This window comes from Arachis ipaensis, chromosome B06 (genome assembly GCF_000816755.2).
Source record: "Arachis ipaensis cultivar K30076 chromosome B06, Araip1.1, whole genome shotgun sequence".
Classification (NCBI taxonomy): Eukaryota; Viridiplantae; Streptophyta; class Magnoliopsida; order Fabales; family Fabaceae; genus Arachis; species Arachis ipaensis.
Window position 1 is genome coordinate 18,428,979 of NC_029790.2, and position 17,959 is coordinate 18,446,937.

The 17,959-nt window shown below is 39.1% G+C and overlaps 1 long non-coding RNA gene across 1 annotated transcript; it reads left to right on the top strand.

The window, feature by feature from the left end:
* Positions 995-17,501, top strand: LOC107647969. Its single transcript, XR_001621677.2, has 3 exons — positions 995-1,548; positions 2,266-2,357; positions 17,384-17,501. It is a non-coding gene; the product is annotated as an uncharacterized LOC107647969 (long non-coding RNA).

Consider the following 17,959-nt stretch of genomic DNA (forward strand, 5'->3'; position numbering starts at 1 on the left):
CTCATCGATTAGCTCATCCACTACTTACTTATTCTCATGGAGAAACCATATGTTTTTCGTCACCTTCCGATAGTTTGTCATCTCTTTGCACTTTGTCACTTTTCAGCAGTTTTTCGGTAGTTCGCCATCTTTTTAGCAGTTTTTCGGCAGTTGACCACTCTTGCGGCAGTTCTGTCTGCGTTCCCTTCTAGTAGTTTCGTTTGCGTTTTCTTGTGGCAGTTCGGTTTGCGCTTCTTTATAGCAGTTTCGTCTACGCTTCTTTCCGGTAGTTCTGTCTGCGCTTTCTTCTGGCAGTTCCGTATGAGATTTTTTCCGACAGTCTATCTGCGCTTTCTTTTTACACACTACAAGAGACGCGGGACTTAGCAGCCGAAGATTGTCGGACGTTGTCCTAAACCGCCGCAGCTTCGTTGAATTGATGCGGTTCTTGGTGCGTAATTAAGCCCCGCTCCAATTGTTTTGACCTGAGGCGGTTTTGAGCATTCACCGCATCAAATAACCTGGGGGAAGAGGGGTTTTGCGTTTCCGTAAGATACCCAAAGAAAAATTATCAGTAACCATAACACTTCAGTCTTTGGTGCGAGAACCCCAGCAGCGCAAAGGTGAGTCAAGCACTGGTCTCCTCCTCCGCCGTTGTGTCTCTTCCCTCTGTCAGTTCCAGCTTGCACGTCCGCTTCATCATTCTTACCGGTCACCAGTCTCCTCCCTCAGCCGTGTAGCTCCCGTGCGCGAAGGTAAAGTGGAAGGGGTCCGAGTCTTCTCCTTCTGCCGTGCATGTCCGTGACGTCGTCGGCGTCCTCCCCAGCCATCCGTCCCTGTGTCATCGTTGGCAGCCTTCTCCTCTTGCCCTGTTGTGCGTTGCCGATCGCAAGAGACTCCCTTCTCAGTCGTATGTTCCCCTCCCTTCTCCCAATTTAATTTTGGTGGCTATTGGTAAATTAATCTTGCATCAATTTAATCCTTGTGACTTCTGATTTAATTTGTCCCCAATTTAATTTGGGTGGCTGTTGGCCAAATTTTTCTTCCCCAATTTAACATTCAGATTCAATCTGTCCCCAATTTTTGAACCCCACTCTTGATATGTTTGTCTTTACTGCTTCGGCTCATTTAGCACATGATGCTTAACAGTTTCTCCTAACGATAGCAAGTGATGCTCAAGTTATTGTGACTTCTCTTTCAGTTCTCCTTTAGCACCGTTGGTTTCTGCTTCAATGCCTCTTCTAATTCTTGCTTCTTTGTTGAAAGTTCTGCATTGTTCTTTTCTAGATCATTCACCAGCTTAGTAACATCTTTTCGAGAATCTGTTTTGAATGTTTCTATTTCTTATTTAAATGCTGAAATTTCCATGGTTTTAATCTCAAGATCTCTCATCAGCTTATCAATATCTTGGTTACCATTGTTCAATGTATCCTCTAACTATCAGAGTTACATTCTGAATTTGTCTTAACTTAATTTGTTTGCCTTGAAGCAGGTTCTCTAACGAGCGGATATCTCGGAGATCTGAAATAAATTACTTGGGGTGTCTTCCTGTACCTGCAACTGTGACAGGTATTATCAGTGGTCAAGAACCAATAAGTCGTGCACAAAATCTTTTCGAGAATTTACTTAGTATTCACTTTTAATCTAAAGACTTATAAATTAATGGCAAACCACTCCACAGATCTATTTGTTCTATTACTCAAGATGTTCTACCAACCTGAATCAGTAAAATTTAGGATTGTTATGTACAAATGAAATTACTGATTTAAAATTTAATTATCTTTTCCTTTAATAAAATTTCCGCACTCAGCTTTGTGTTTTTGGGATAGGAGCAGGTGTATATATGTAAATCTTGTCTATAGGCTAAAAACAGTAACTATTATTTACTACTAGTACATAAAAATAAATTTTGCATTATTATTATAATTGTAATTTTAGTGATTGAACTTGGAAAGGAAGAATATGGTATATCGTTTTCAAAACTGAAATATTAACATTGAAAAGGTCAATTGACCCTGAAGTTGAAATAGAGCTTCTTGCTTCTTTTTCTTCTTGATTTATACTTCAATAATTGGAATCTAGTTAAACTCAATCATCATGTTCCAATTAGTTATCAAGTTATAAACATACTCTAAAACAACTATGTTTCCTCAAATATGGTTCAATCATCTACTATTTGGCCTAACTGTGCAACAATTTTATATTGATAACTAAAAATTTAGAATCATGGATAAGTTATAATGAACAAATAACACTCAAGTTTCCATTTTATGTTGACAATGGTAGCGAAAAAACTCGAACGTTGTTGTCAAGTGTTGCACATGTTCATTTGAAGTATATTGATTTTCCAAGCACACCAGGAACCTATCTCTAGCAAGGTGAGCTATTTTGCTATCTAGTTCTGGAGTACATTGAATCCAATTAATTAATCTTGTCCTGAAAACAAAGATGGCTTTCAGTTCTGCTTTGCTAACTACTTTTAATATGAATTTTTGAAGAACTATACCAGCAAACGCTTGAAAGAATGAAAGAAAGAAAGCAATTATTGGTTATAAAATTCTTGAATAATATACAATTAATAGCTTAGAAGTTAGGTGAAGATAATTACAACCTCACAAGATGTACAAAATAATGAGTCAATCCTATATATTCCATACTCAAATGAAGTCTTCATTTATTTTATTATATATCTTGTGTTCTTATGTGATATAATTAATGGGTCAGTTCGATTTCATATAATTTCAGTTTCGCAATTTTAATATATAAGAACTTTAAACTGATTCTTCAAGAATGAAATATTAAACATAAAAATGTCAATTGAACTTGAACACCTGCTAAACTCAATCATCATGTTCCGATTAGTTTTCACCTTATCTACGTGCTTTGACACGGCTATGTTTCCTCAAATGTGAAACACAGAGACATTTGGGTTATGAACCAGCAGATAATTACTAATTAAACCATGTATCATCAAATTATTGATGTGAAAGAAGAAAAGTAAGAAGAACCCACCTATACGCATATGACTATAGATAAATACAGGATGTGTTGTCCAGCTTCTCCTTTATATTGGTCTTATTTCTACTATAGATTTTGATACTTTCATTTTGGGTATTTCCAAGCATAAAACTATCCTCTATGTTATCACTTCTACCATTTTGATTTACCCATTTCCATATCTATATTGTTTAGTTCGCCAACTCATACATTATATTGTAATTCTATATTAATTTCTCATTTTATTACTTCTCAGATTAATATAATATTCCTCTTTTTCTTTTTCTTTTTTAAGGAAGGAATTTTTTTTTCCATTTCAAATATTTGGCATTGGACCCAGAGTTTCTTTCTTCCAGTAATTTTTTTTTTGAAAGTGTAGAATTTTTCAATGAGTAAGCAACTTTCTCAAATAATTCTGTTAGCTGTGTATTATCCTGGATGCTATTAAATGTGTTTTATTATTCGGTTTAAGAGTTATTCTCCCATTCTATATCAAGTGTCAATTATTTACTTTTTTCTCGTGGTCTTACTTTGTTTTATGATTTGTCGTCGTTCTATTTTTCATTAAATTAGATATTGATAAGAGTTGGATTTCAAAGCCACGAGTTGGTGCAGAATATAGGAATGGTTTGACCAGATTCTTAGATTTTGTATTTGCCAATGCATCATCCGATGGGATGATACGTTGTCCATGTCCGAAGTGTGGGTTCCACCTCTTACAAAATAAAGAGGATGCGTTCGATCATTTGGTGATAAACCCTTTCCCATCTAGTTACACATTTTGGATCCATCACGGTGAGAGACGCGGGGTCGAGAGCTCTATTGATGGACAAGAAGATCAATCTGAACAAAATTTCAACGCCCCGATGCTTGATATGGTCCACGAGGCATTCAACTTCTCAGGACTTCCCGGCCACGAACAAGACTCAGAGAATGAACATGATGGCGGTGCTGTGGATGAGTTGCCTTACTTATACAATGAACCTAGTCGAGAGACCCGCAACTTTCATGACCTACTCAAAGATGGGGAGCAAGAATTATACCCAGGATGTTCAAAGTTCTCTAAGTTATCTTTCTTGGTGAGGCTCTATCACATAAAGTCCATGTGCAGAGTGAGCGATAAGGCCTTCGAAATGATTTTGGAGTTGCTCATGGACGCCTTTGAGCATACCCGGATTTCATCCACTGTGCACGATGCCAAGAAAGTCATAAGAAAACTCAGTCTCGCGTACAAGAAGATAGATGCATGTCCAAATGACTGCATGCTATACTAGGCCAACGACCAAGAGCTGACCAAATGCAAGCAGTGTGGGATATCGAGATGGAAGCATAAGACTAAGAAGAACTCTAGGGTGAGGATCGATATGGTTGTTAAGAAGAACGGCAAACCACAAGCAGCAAAGATTCTTCATTACTTTCCCTTTATTCCACGATTGCAGCGGTTATATATGTCTAGTAAGACAGCCGTTGACATACTGTGGCATAAGAGATGTCCTAACTCTGATGGTATGTATAGGCATCCAAAGGATGCCGAGGCATGGAAGTCATTTGATATACGATATCCCGACTTCTCTGGTGATCCGCGCAGTGTTCGCCTAGCCTTAGCTAGCGATGGCTTTAACCCTTTTGACAACATGAGCTCGAAGTACTCAATTTGGCCCGTGGTTCTTATCCCGTATAACATGCCTCCCTGGATTTGCATGAAACCCACTTCGTTTATCCTCTCTATGATTATCGCTGGTCTTAAAATGCCTGAAAATGACATAGATGTGTACTTAGAGTAATTGATCACTGAGTTGAAGCATTTATGGGTTGGTGTTAAAACTTATGATGTAGTCGAGAAAAAAACCTTCAAGATGTATGCTGCGTTGATGTGGATAATCACTTATTTTCCAGGCTTGGGCAACTTATCTGGGTGGAACACGTACAGTGGGAGAGTCTGTCCTACGTGTAATTTGGATGCTGAAACTAACCGGCTCACACACAGTCAGAAATGCTGTTTCATGGGTCATCGTCACTTTCTGAACCATGACCACAAATATAGAAAATACTGGTACTCCTTTGATGGAAAGATAGAGGATAAAGGTCCACCTATCAAAGTCTCTGGTGGAGACATTGTCCGGTAGTTAGAGGGTGTGCATGTCCAACTTGGCAAGGTGCAATTGGTTACGGGAAAAAAGACACGCGGACAGCAAACTACCGTGCAAGACGAGACTCCTTGGAAGAAGAGGAGTATATTCTTTGAGCTGCCATATTGGGAGAACAATGGATTGCGTCACAATCTTGATGTCATGCACATAGAGAAGAATGTGTGCGACAACATAGTTTTCACCATACTGAATGAAAAAGGTAAGTCTGAAGATCACATTAAAGCTTGAAGAGACCTCCAATCGATGGGAATCAAGCATGATTTGTGGCCACGGGAAGATGGAAAGTACCCATCCGCCATCTTTACTATGACCAATCCACAAAAGGAGCTCTTTCGAAGGACTATCAAGAACGTGGCCTTTCCAGATGGATACTCTAGCAACATTTCCTGTTGTGTTGAATTACGATAGCGCAAGTTGTCAGGCCTGAAAAGCCACGACTGTCACATTCTAATGGAACACCTACTTCCAATCGCGTTAAGGAATGCATTGCTTGCCCCAGTGTCTTCTGTCCTGGAGAATTTGTCAGCCTTTTTTCACCGATTATGCAGCAAATCCATAGACCCTCAACAACTTTCTCTCCTTCAGGATCACGTGGTTCATACTCTGTGTCACATGGAGATGATTTTTCCTCCTTCTTTCTTCACAGTCATTGTTCACTTAACAGTGTATTATCGGTGGATGTACCCAATTGAACGGTAATTATCAAACAAAATTTTTGTTATGCTTTTAATCAGTGCTTATGACACGTGTTATATTCCCAAAGGTACTGATGAGCGGATAATTTATACGCTTTTTGGCATTGTTTTTAGTATATTTTTAGTATATTTTAATTAGTTTTTATTATATTTTTATTAGTTTTTATTTAAAATTCACTTTTCTAGACTTTACTATGAGTTTGTGTATTTTTCTGTGATTTTAGGTATTTTCTGGCTGAAATTGAGGGACCTGAGCAAAAATCTGATTCAGAGGCTGAAAAAGGACTGCAGATGCTGTTGGATTCTGACCTCCCTGCACTCGAAGTGGATTTTCTGGAGCTACAGAAGCCCAATTGGCGCGCTCTCAATTGCGTTGAAAATTAGACATCCTGGGCTTTCGAACAATATATAATAGTCCATACTTTGCCCGAGATTTGATGGCCTAAACAGGCGTTCCAAGTCAGCTCAAGAATTTTGGCGTTTAACGCCGGAACTGGCACAAAAGCTGGAGTTAAATGCCCAAACTGGCACCAAAGCTGGCGTTTAACTCCAAGAAAGGTCTCTACACATGAAAGCTTCAATGCTCAGTCCAAGCACATACCAAGTGGGCCCCAGAAGTGGATTTTTACACAAAACACCCTAGCTTACTCATTTTCTGTAACCCTAGGTCACTAGTTTACTATAAAAACTACTTTTAGTGATTCATCTTGTACCTCATGATACTTTACACGTTTCATATTGTATTCTCTACGGCATGAGTCTCTAAACCCCATTGTTGGGGGTGAGGAGCTCTGCTGTTCTTCATGAATTAATGCAATTACTACTGTTTTCCATTCTATCATCTATTCTAAGATATTCATTCGCACTTCAACCTGATGAATGTGATGACCCGTGACACTCATCATCATTCTCACCTATGAACGCGTGCTTGACAACCACCTCCTTCTACCATAGATTGAATGCATATCTCTTAGCCTCATGATTCAGATCAGAGTCTTCGTGGTATAAGCTAGAATTATTGGCGGCCATTCTTGAGATCCGGAACGTCTAAACCTTGTCTGTGGTATTCTGAGTAGGATCTGGGAAGGGATGACTGTGACGAGCTTCAAACTCGCGAGTGTTGGGCGTAGTAACAGACGCAAAAGGATCAATGGATCCTATTCCGACATGATCGAGAACCGACAGATGATTAGCCGTGCGGTGACAGCGCATTTGGAACATTTTCACTGAGAGGACGGAAAGTAGCCATTGACAACAGTGATGCCCAACATAAAGCTTGCCATGGAAGGAGCCTTGCCTGCATGAAGAAGAAGATAGTAGGAAAGCAGAGATTCAGAAGACAAAGCATCTCCAAAGCCTCAACCTGTTCTTCATTACTGCATAACAAGTATTTATTTCATGTTCTTTTACTTTTTACAATTAAATCTGAGAATTATTGATATCCTGACTAAGAGTTACAAGATAACCATAGCTTGCTTCAAGCCGACAATCTCTGTGGGATCGACCCTTACTCACGTAAGGTATTACTTGGACGACCCAGTGCACTTGCTGGTTAGTTGTGCGGAATTGCAAAAGTGTGATTGTGATTTCGTGCACCAAGTTTTTGGCGCCGTTGCCGGGGATAGTTCGAGTTTGGACAACTGACGGTTTATCTTGTTGCTTAGATTAGGAATATTTTATTTTTGTTGGTTTAGAGTCTTTTATTTGAGTTTAGTTTCATATTTTAAGTTTGGTGTCAATTGCATGCTTTTACTCTCTTTTAATTTTTCGTATTTGCATGTTCTTAGTCTTTCTTGATCTTTAAAAATTCTAAGTTTGGTGTCTTCTTTGTGTTTTCCTTTAATTTTTCAAAAATATTGTGCTTGATTTTCTAAAAATTTTAAGTTTGGTGTTTTTGTGCTTTTATTTACTTAAAAATTTTTCAAAAATTTGTTCTTGGTGTTCATCTTGATCTTCAAAGTATTCTTGGTGTTCATCTTGACATTCAAAGTTTTCTTGTTTGTTCTCTGTGTTTTGATCTAAAATTTCTAAGTTTAGTGTCATTTTGTTGTTTTTCTCTTTCCGCATTAAAATTCAAAAATAAAAAAATATCCTTTCCTTATTTTACTCATAAATTTCGAAATTTTGTATTAATTTAGTCAAAGATTTTCAAAATCATATCTTTTTTTTAGTCAAGTCAATATTCTAATTTCAAAAATTGATCTTTTCAAATATTTTTCAAAAATTAAATCTTTTTAAATTTTCTCAATCATATCTTTTTCAAAATAATTTTCAATCATATCTTTTTTTTAATTACAATCATATCTTCTAAATCATATCTTTTTCAATATTATTTTATTCTATTTTAATTTCGGTCACTTTTAATTAAATAAATAAAAAAATTAAAAAGATAATTTATTTACAATTCATATCAATTCCCTTTTCTCCATCATGGACATAAGTGGAAATGAACAGTCCAAAAGGACTCTGGGGTCATATGCTAACCCCATTACAGCTGCATGTGGGAGTAGCATCTGTATACCTCCCACTAAAGCAAGCAGTTTTGAGCTAAATCCTCAGCTCATTATCATGGTGCAGCAAAATTGCCATTATTCCGGTCTTCCATAGGAAGAACCTACTGAGTTTCTGGCACAGTTCTTACAAATTGCTGACACAGTACGTGATAAAGAAGTGGATCAGGATGTCTATAGATTATTACTGTTTCTTTTTGCTGTAAAAGATCAAGCTAAGAGGTGGTTAAATAACCAACCCACAGCAAGCATAAAAACATGGAGACAATTATCAGACAAATTCCTGAATCAATTTTACCCTCCAAAAAGGATGACACAGCTAAGGCTGGACATCCAAGGCTTTAAACAAGAGGATCATGAATCTCTTTATAATGCCTGGGAGAGGTACAGAGGGATGTTGAGAAAATGCCCCTCTGAAATGTTTTCAGAGTGGGTACAGTTAGACATCTTCTACTATGGGCTTACAGAAAAAGCTCAGATGTCCCTAGACCACTTAGCTGGTAGATCTATACACATGAGAAAAATAATTGAAGAAGCTCAAGAGCTCATAGATACAGTTTCTAGAAATCAACATCTGTACTCAAACAGTGAGTCCTCCATAAAAGAAGAGGCTATGGCAGTAACTACTGATCCCAATCCTCAAGAACAGATTGTTGAACTTAATCAGCAATTACTCCTTATGACAAAACAATTAGCAGAATTCAAAGAGATGCTCCAAGACACTAAAAATGCTAACAAGAATATAGAAGCACAATTGAATCAGACAAGACAGTAGCTATCTAAATAGATAACAGAAGAATGCTAAGCTGTCCAACTAAGGAGTAGGAAGACATTGAATAACTCAGCTCAAAATAGCAAAAAGTCAAGAAAGGAACAAATGACAGAGGATGACAAAACCACTACCCAAGATCCCTCTGAGGACATCAAGAGCCCAGAGAAGAATAACTCTGGCGTTCAAACGCCAGCAAAGGGGGAAAAGTTGGCGTTAAACGCCCATTCCTTGCCCAGTTCCGGCATTCAAACGCCAATGATGAGTCAGACACCTGCAAGTGCTGATAGTAACCCCTCTAAGAAGGCTTCTCCAACCACTTCTGTAGGGAATAAACCTGCAGCAACTAAGGTTGAAGAATATAAAGCCAAGATGCCTTATCCTCAGAAGCTCCGCCAAGCAGAACAGGATAAACAAGTTGTCCGCTTTGCAGACTATCTCAGGACTCTTGAAATAAAGATCCTGTTTGCAGAGGCACTTGAGCAAATACCCTCTTATGCTAAGTTCATGAAAGAGATCTTAAGTCATAAGAAAGATTGGAGAGAAACTAAAAGAGTGTTTCTCACTGAAGAATGCAGTGCAGTCATTCTAAAAAGCTTACCATAATATTACTGCTTTTTGGATGGCTATTCAGGCTACAACCAAATTACAGTGGATCCTCAAGACCAAGAGAAAACAGCATTCACATGTCCATCTGGAGTATTTGCTTACAGAAGAATGTCTTTTGGTCTGTGCAATGCACCTGCAACCTTTCAGAGGTGCATGATCTCTATCTTTTCTGATATGGTAGAGAAGTTCCTGGAAGTCTTCATGGATGACTTCTCAGTATTTGGAGACTCATTCAGCTCCTGTCTTGATGATCTAGCACTTGTCTTGAAAAGGTGCCAAGAGAATAACCTGGTCTTAAACTGGGAAAAATGTCACTTTATGGTGACTGAAGAAATTGTCCCTGGGCACAAAATTTCAAGCAAGGGAATAGAGGTGGATCAAGCCAAGGTAGAGGTAATTGAGAAATTACCACCACCTGCCAATGTTAAGGCAATCAGAAGCTTTCTGAGGCATGTATGATTCTATAGGAGGTTCATAAACGATTTTTCAAAAATTACAAAACCTCTAAGCAACCTGCTAGCTGCTGACACGCCATTTGTGTTTGATACAGAGTGTCTGCAGGCGTTTGAGATCTTGAAAGCCAAGCTGGTCACAGCACCAGTCATCTCTGTACCTGACTGGACATTACCATTCGAATTAATGTGTGATGCCAGTGACCATGCCATTAGTGCAGTGTTGGGACAAAGGCATAACAAGCTTCTGCACATCATTTACTATGCTAGTCATGTTCTAAATGACGCACAGAAGAATTACACAACCACAGAAAAGGAGTTACTTGTAGTGGTTTATGCCATTGACAAGTTTAGATCTTATTTAGTAGGTTCAAAAGTGATTGTGTATACTGACCATGCTGCTCTTAAATATCTACTCACAAAGCAGGATTCAAAACCCAGGCTCATAAGATGGGTGTTACTTCTGCAAGAGTTTGATATAGAAATAAGAGACAGAAAAGGGACAGAGAACCAGGTAGCTGATCACCTGTCCCAGATAGAACCAGTAGCAGGGGCATCCCTCCCTCCTACTGAGATCTCTGAGACCTTTTCGGATGAGCAACTTTTTGCCATTCAGGAAGAACCATGGTTTGCAAACATTGCAAATTATAAAGCTGTGAGGTTCATACCCCAGGAGTACAGCAGGTTGCAAAAGAAAAAACTAATTTCTGATGCAAGGTACTACTTATGAGATGAACCATATCTCTTTAAGAGATGCGCAGACGGAATGATCCGAAGATGCGTCCCTAGAGAGGAGGCACAGAAGATCCTGTGGCATTGCCATGGATCACAGTATGGAGGACATTTCGGAAGTAAGCGAACAGCCACTAAAGTCCTCTAATGTGGCTTCTATTGGCCTACTCTCTATAGTGATGCCCAAGAGTTTGTGCGTAACTGTGACAGTTGCCAAAGAGCTGGTAACTTGCCTCATGGTTATGCCATGCCTCAACAAGGGATCTTAGAGATTGAGTTGTTTGATGTATGGGGTATTGACTTCATGGGTCCTTTCCCATTATCATACTCAAACACTTACATTCTGGTGGTAGTAGACTACGTATCCAAATGGGTGGAGGCAATTGCCACACCCACTAATGATACTAAGACTGTGCTGAAGTTCCTCCAGAAACATATTTTCAGCAGATTTGGTGTTCCCAGAGTACTAATCAGTGATGGGGGCACCCATTTCTGCAATAAATAGCTTTATTCTGCTATGGTTCGATATGGAATTAGCCACAAAGTAGCAACTCCGTATCATCCACAGACAAATGGACAGGATGAAGTTTCTAACAGAAAATTAAAGAGAATCCTGGAACGGACTGTAATTGTCCGTAGAAAGGATTGGGCAAAGAGCTTGGATGATGCTCTGTGGGCATACAGAACAGCATTCAAGACTCCTATAGGAACCTCTCTATACCAGCTTGTGTATAGCAAGGCCTGTCATCTGCCCGTGGAACTGGAACATAAAGCCTACTGGGCAACCAGATTCCTAAACCTGAATGCTAAGTTAGCTGGTGAAAAAAGATTGCTCCAGCTAAATGAGCTAGAGGAGTTCAGACTCAATGCTTTTGAAAATGCAAAAATTTATAAGGAAAAAGCAAAAAAGTGACATGACAAGAAATTGTCATCCAGAGTCTTTGAGCCAGGACAAAAAGTTCTGCTGTTCAACTCTAGGCTCATATTATTCCCCGGAAAATTAAAATCCCGGTGGAGGGGACCATATGTGATCACAGGAGTGTCTCCATATGGTTATGTTGAGCTTTAAGATATTGATTCTGACAAAAAGTTCATTGTTAATGGACAGAGAATCAAACATTATCTTGAAAGCAATTTTGAGCAAGAATACTCAAAACTGAGGCTTGAATGAAGTTCAGTAAAGGTCCAGCTAAAGACAATAAATAAGCGCTTGCTGGGAGGCAACCCAGCCATTAGCAAGTTATTTGTTTTAATTAATACTTGTAGAAGTTTGATATACATTTTTCTTCAAAGGTTAATCATCAAAATTGAAGGAATTCACAGAGTTACAGAAGGATTCAGTGCAAAAAGCAGAGAAAAGGAGCTTGCTGGCAAGAAAATGCCAGTAAAGGGCATTTTGGGCGTTAAACGCCAGAATGGATACCATTCTGGGCGTTTAACGCCAGTAAAGGTACCATTTTGGGTGTTAAATGCCAGAATGGGTACCATTCTGAGCGTTTAACGCCAGAATTGCAGCATCCTGGGTGTTCAGAAAAATGCCCAGTGATAAAGGGGTTTCTGGCGTTTAACGCCAGCCAGGGTACCTGGCTGGGCGTTAAACGCCCATAATGGCCAACAATTGGGCGTTAAACGCCAGAATGGATACCATTCTGGGCGTTTAACGCCAGAAAGGCAGGGGGAGGAGATTTTGCTTCCAACTTCAAATTTTTTCAAATTTTCATGTTTTGATTCATACTTTTCTGCATAAACATGTTTCAAACTTTCATCATTCACCCTCAATTTTCAAAAATTCAAACATTTTCTAAATCTCTTTTCAATTTTCTTTCAAATCCTTCCCAAATCTTCTTCAAAAACTCAATTATCCTCTTAATTTCTTTCCAAATATCTATATTACCTACTAGTAACCGCTCTGAGGTCACCGTCAAAAGAGCAGTGATGATTCATTGTATTATGCTTGGAAAAGAAGTGGAGATCTGATTTCTGATTTCTTGTGAGATTTACACAATTGCAAACAAGAACTCCACTGAAGCCAAACTGGCCTACCCAAGCTTAATTTCTCTGCTATGTAAAGATACTGGGGTGAGGATGGGAGTATATGAATTCATCCCAATTGAACACCAATCACCAAGAAGTCAATGGAAGGAAAAGTGCAAGACAACTCCATCAAAAGGAGGGCGCAGGAGTTCCTCCCAGAAATTCCTGAAATTGACTACTGGATCCGCCTAGAAGCATCTGTTACCAAGCTGCAAGAAGCTATGGAACAACTTAAGGAAGAACAGCAGAATCAAAACTGCATGCTCTGCAAACTGCTGAAGGAACAGGAGAAGCAGGGGTGTGAGCTAAAGGAGCTGAAGCGCCAGAAGCTCTCCCTTGAAGGACTAAGCACCCCACAGATTGAGGGAGCATCCACCTCTCAAAATCAAGGTTGTTGAGTCCTAACTCTGTGATAACCTTTAGTATTAAGAGTCTATTTTAAGAGTCATTTATTTTTCTGTTTTTATTTTCTGCCTTCTATTATTATTGGTCTGCTCTTATATTTATTTTTTAGTCTTATTTTTTATTCCATAATCAATAAAAATTTAAAGTTTATGTCTTAAAGCTATGAATGTCCTATGAATTCATCACCTTTCTTAAATAAAAAATGTTTTTAATTGAAAAAGAAAAAGAAGTGCATGAATTTCAAATTTTAAACAGTTTAGTTATTTTGATGTGGTGGCAATACTATTGTTTTTCTGAATGAATGCTTGAACAGTGCATATTTCTGAATTTGATTGTTTATGAATGTTAAAATTGTTGGCTCTTGAAAGAATGATGGGGAAAGGAGAAATGTTATCTGATGATCTAAAAAATCATAAAATTGATTCTTGAAGCAAGAAAAAGTAGTGAAAAGCTTGCAAAAAAAAAAAGAAAAGAGAAAAGAAAAAGAAAAAGCAAGCAGAAAAAACCAATACCCCTTTAAACCAAAAGGCAAGAGTGATAAAAAGGATCCAAGGCTTTGAGCATCAGTGGATAGGAGGGCCCACAGGAATAAAATCCTGGCCTAAGCGGCTAAACCAAGCTGTCCCTAACCATGTGCTTGTGGCGTGAAGGTGTCAAGTGAAAACTTGAGACTGAGCGGTTAAAGTCGAGGTCCAAAGCAAAAGAAGAGTGTGCTTAAGAACCCTGGACACCTCTAATTGGGGACTTTAGCAAAACTGAGTCACGATCTGAAAAGGTTCACCCAGTTATGTGTCTGCGGCATTTATGTATCCGGTGGTAATACTGGAAAACAAAGTGCTTAGGGCCACGACCATGACTCATAAAGTAGCTGTGTTCAAGAATCAACATACTTAACTAGGAGAATCAATAACACTATCTGGATTCTGAGTTCCTATAGAAGCCAATCATTCTGAACTTCAAAGGATAAAGTGAGATGCCAAAACTATTCAGAGGCAAAAAGCTAAAAGCCCCGCTCATCTAATTAATACTGATCTTCATAGATGTTTTTGGAATTCATTGTATATTCTCTTCTTTTTATCCTACTTGATTTTCAGTTGCTTGGGGACAAGCAATAATTTAAGTTTGGTGTTTTCTGGCTGAAATTGAGGGACCTGAGCAAAAATCTGATTCAGAAGCTGAAAAAGGACTGCAGATGCTGTTGGATTCTGACTTCCCTGCACTCGAAGTGGATTTTCTGGAGCTACAGAAGCCCAATTGGCACACTCTTAATTGCGTTGGAAAGTAGACATCCTGGGCTTTCCTGCAATATATAATAGTCCATACTTTGCCTGAGATTTAATGGCCCAAACAGGTGTTCCAAGTCAGCTCAAGAATTCTGGCGTTTAACGCCGGAACTGGCACAAAAGCTGGAGTTAAACGCCCAAACTGGCACCAAAGCTGGCGTTTAACTTCAAGAAAGGTCTCTACACATGAAAGCTTCAATGTTCAGCCCAAGCACACACCAAGTGGGCCCCAGAAGTGGATTTTTACACAAAACACCCTAGCTTACTCATTTTCTGTAACCCTAGGTCACAAGTTTACTATAAAAACTACTTTTAGTGATTCATCTTGTACCTCATAACACTTTACACGTTTCATATTGTATTCTCTATGGCATGAGTCTTTAAACCCCATTGTTGGGGGTGAGGAGCTCTGCTGTTCTTCATGAATTAATGCAATTACTACTGTTTTCCATTCTATCACGCTTGCTTCTATTCTAAGATATTCATTCGCACTTCAACCTGATGAATGTGATGACCGGTGACACTCATCATCATTCTCACCTATGAACACGTGCCTGACAACCACCTCTGTTCTACCTTAGATTGAATGCATATCTCTTAGCCTCATGATTCAGATCAGAGTCTTCGTGGTATAAGCTAGAATTATTGGCGGCCATTCCTGAGATCCAGAACGTCTAAACCTTGTCTGTGATATTCTGAGTAGGATTTGGGAAGGGATAACTGTGACGAGCTTCAAACTCGCGAGTGTTGGGCGTAGTGACAGACGCAAAAGGATCAATGGATCCTATTCCGACATGATCGAGAACCGACAAATGATTAGCCGTGCGGTGACAGCGCATTTGGAACATTTTTACTGAGAGGACGGAAAGTAGCCATTGACAACAGTGATGCCCAACATAAAGCTTGCCATGGAAGGAGCCTTGCCTGCATGAAGAAGAAGATAGTAGGAAAGCAGAGATTCAGAAGACAAAGCATCTCCAAAGCCTCAACCTGTTCTTCATTACTGCATAACAAGTATTTATTTCATGTTCTTTTACTTTTTACAATTAAATATGAGAATTATTGATATCCTGACTAAGAGTTACAAGATAACCATAGCTTGCTTCAAGCCGACAATCTCCGTGGGATCGACCCTTACTCACGTAAGGTATTACTTGGACGACCCAGTGCACTTGCTGGTTAGTTGTGCGGAATTGCAAAAGTGTGATTGTGATTTCGTACACCAGGTACCTATGTCGTCTCAAGCAGTACGTGCGCAACTGATCACAACCAGAGGGCTCAATTACAGAGGGATACTTATTTGAGGAGATTCTCGTATTCTGTTCAAGGTACCTAGATAATGTCGAGAGTAGGATTAATCGACCAATGCGTGTTGACGATCGACCGCGTGAACTTATGCCTGATGAAAGAAAAACCATGTTCCCCGAGGTTGGAAAGGCTGTCGGGGATGCTTCTTTTTACACCCTCACACCAACTAAAATTTTTCAAGCTCACTGTCACGTATTGGTCAATTGCCTGGCCGTGGAAAAATTTATAGAGTAAGTGCATTTGAAAGTATCGACTTCGTATGATCTACTATAGTTGGAGAACCTGACATGAAATTGTTGTGACGTTTCCAGTGATTATAGGGTGATCACAAAGAGAAAGTTACGAAGTAGGACAAGGTCCCAGTCTCACATAGACAGTGTTGTGCACAGAGAATTTCCCGATTGGTTCAAGCGTCAGGTGAATCCTGGTAGCATTAATCCATTTACATATTCAAATGGTGTCATGTTGTTCGTATCCCAAGCTGATAAAACATGTAATTTGTTCACTGCCAGGTTCCATTGGGAAGCATCATGCACCCGAACGAATTGCAGTGGCTTGCATGTGGACCCAATGTTCAAGTTAGCCACTATACATCTTACAACGTAAATGGATTTAAGTTCAGAACCCTCTCAAGAGAGAAAAGGTTGAAAATCCAAAATAGTGGGGTGTATGTCACTTCTGACACTAGGAGTTATGCAAGCAAGCGCGACAGTAATGTTGCTGTTGGTAGCATCTCGTATTATGGAAAACTAATGGACATCATTGAGTTAAATTACAGCGGTCAATTCACAGTCTCTTGTTTAGATATATCTAGGCAAACACCACCTCGGGAAGAGGAATAAAACAAGACTCTTTGGTACACACAGTGGTTAACTTCTCTCATCCAATTCATACCGGTGATCGAGAAGATGACGAACCGTACATTCTTGTATCCGAGGCTCGCCTTGTATACTATGTGGATGATAACGCTGATAAAGAATGGAATGTGGTAGTCCATGTGAACCCAAGGGACATGTTTGAAATGGGTGAAGACATAAGTCAATGTCATTTCGAACTTTCCCCGCAACCTATTCTGACTTGGTTGTCTGAGTTTGACGTCGAAGGTTTGTCATTGAGACGGGACGACGATTTAGAAGAACCAACCACTGATGCCATCGATAATTGCGAAGAGGCTGCCTATGTATAGATGTATCTAGAAACTAATTTAGGACATGTACACTATTATTCTGTGTACAGTCCTGTTGAGGGTTATAAACTTGCATAATTATTAATTAGTAACTAGCATATAATAGAAATTAGAACATGGGCACACTTGATGTATATTGCTCATTAGTTACAATTGTTCCCCTTGGAGAATCTGATTTTATTAACATATTTTGTCTTCAAGTTATTTAATTTAGTAACATGTTAGTATATTGTAATTGACGTTATATATTGACTGACATGATCGGAGTTACCAGGAAAATTGGAAGAGAGGGACCTCTTTCTTTGTGCCTCTAGCATCTTGTTTTGCAAGGCGATGGAAGAGGCCTCCTCGTTCTCTTTGCTGGAGCATGCAACATCATTCGCAAGAGACCTGTGGTTCAACATGTTGCCAATTCAGTCATCGCTGGATACATTTTCAGCACACAGGCACATAGGTGATGCTATTACTATTGCGCATGGAGATATTAGGGCGGTACATTGTCATATGTCTGCTCGTAAAAAGGGTGTTTTACTATATTTCAACTTGCCATAGTCAATCCAGCTGTTTTATTGTCTGTAATTAAAAGGCACTTTTGAAAAGGCCTTACATATTTAAAACCCTGAACATTGCAGGGATTGCTTCAATTAAAAGTACCGCAAGAAATTCGGCTTTGAGTTCGTAACTAGCACGAACCTGTTTCTTTCGCAACAAATACTAGAGGAGGTGCATGTAAAGTTTGGATTTTTTGTGATTTGTTTAGCCATCTAGTTGGGTACAATTGTTTAACTCAATGGTGATATGGCCGGTTACTAACCTTTATTTTGTGAAATGAGGTACTGAATGGGTAAGT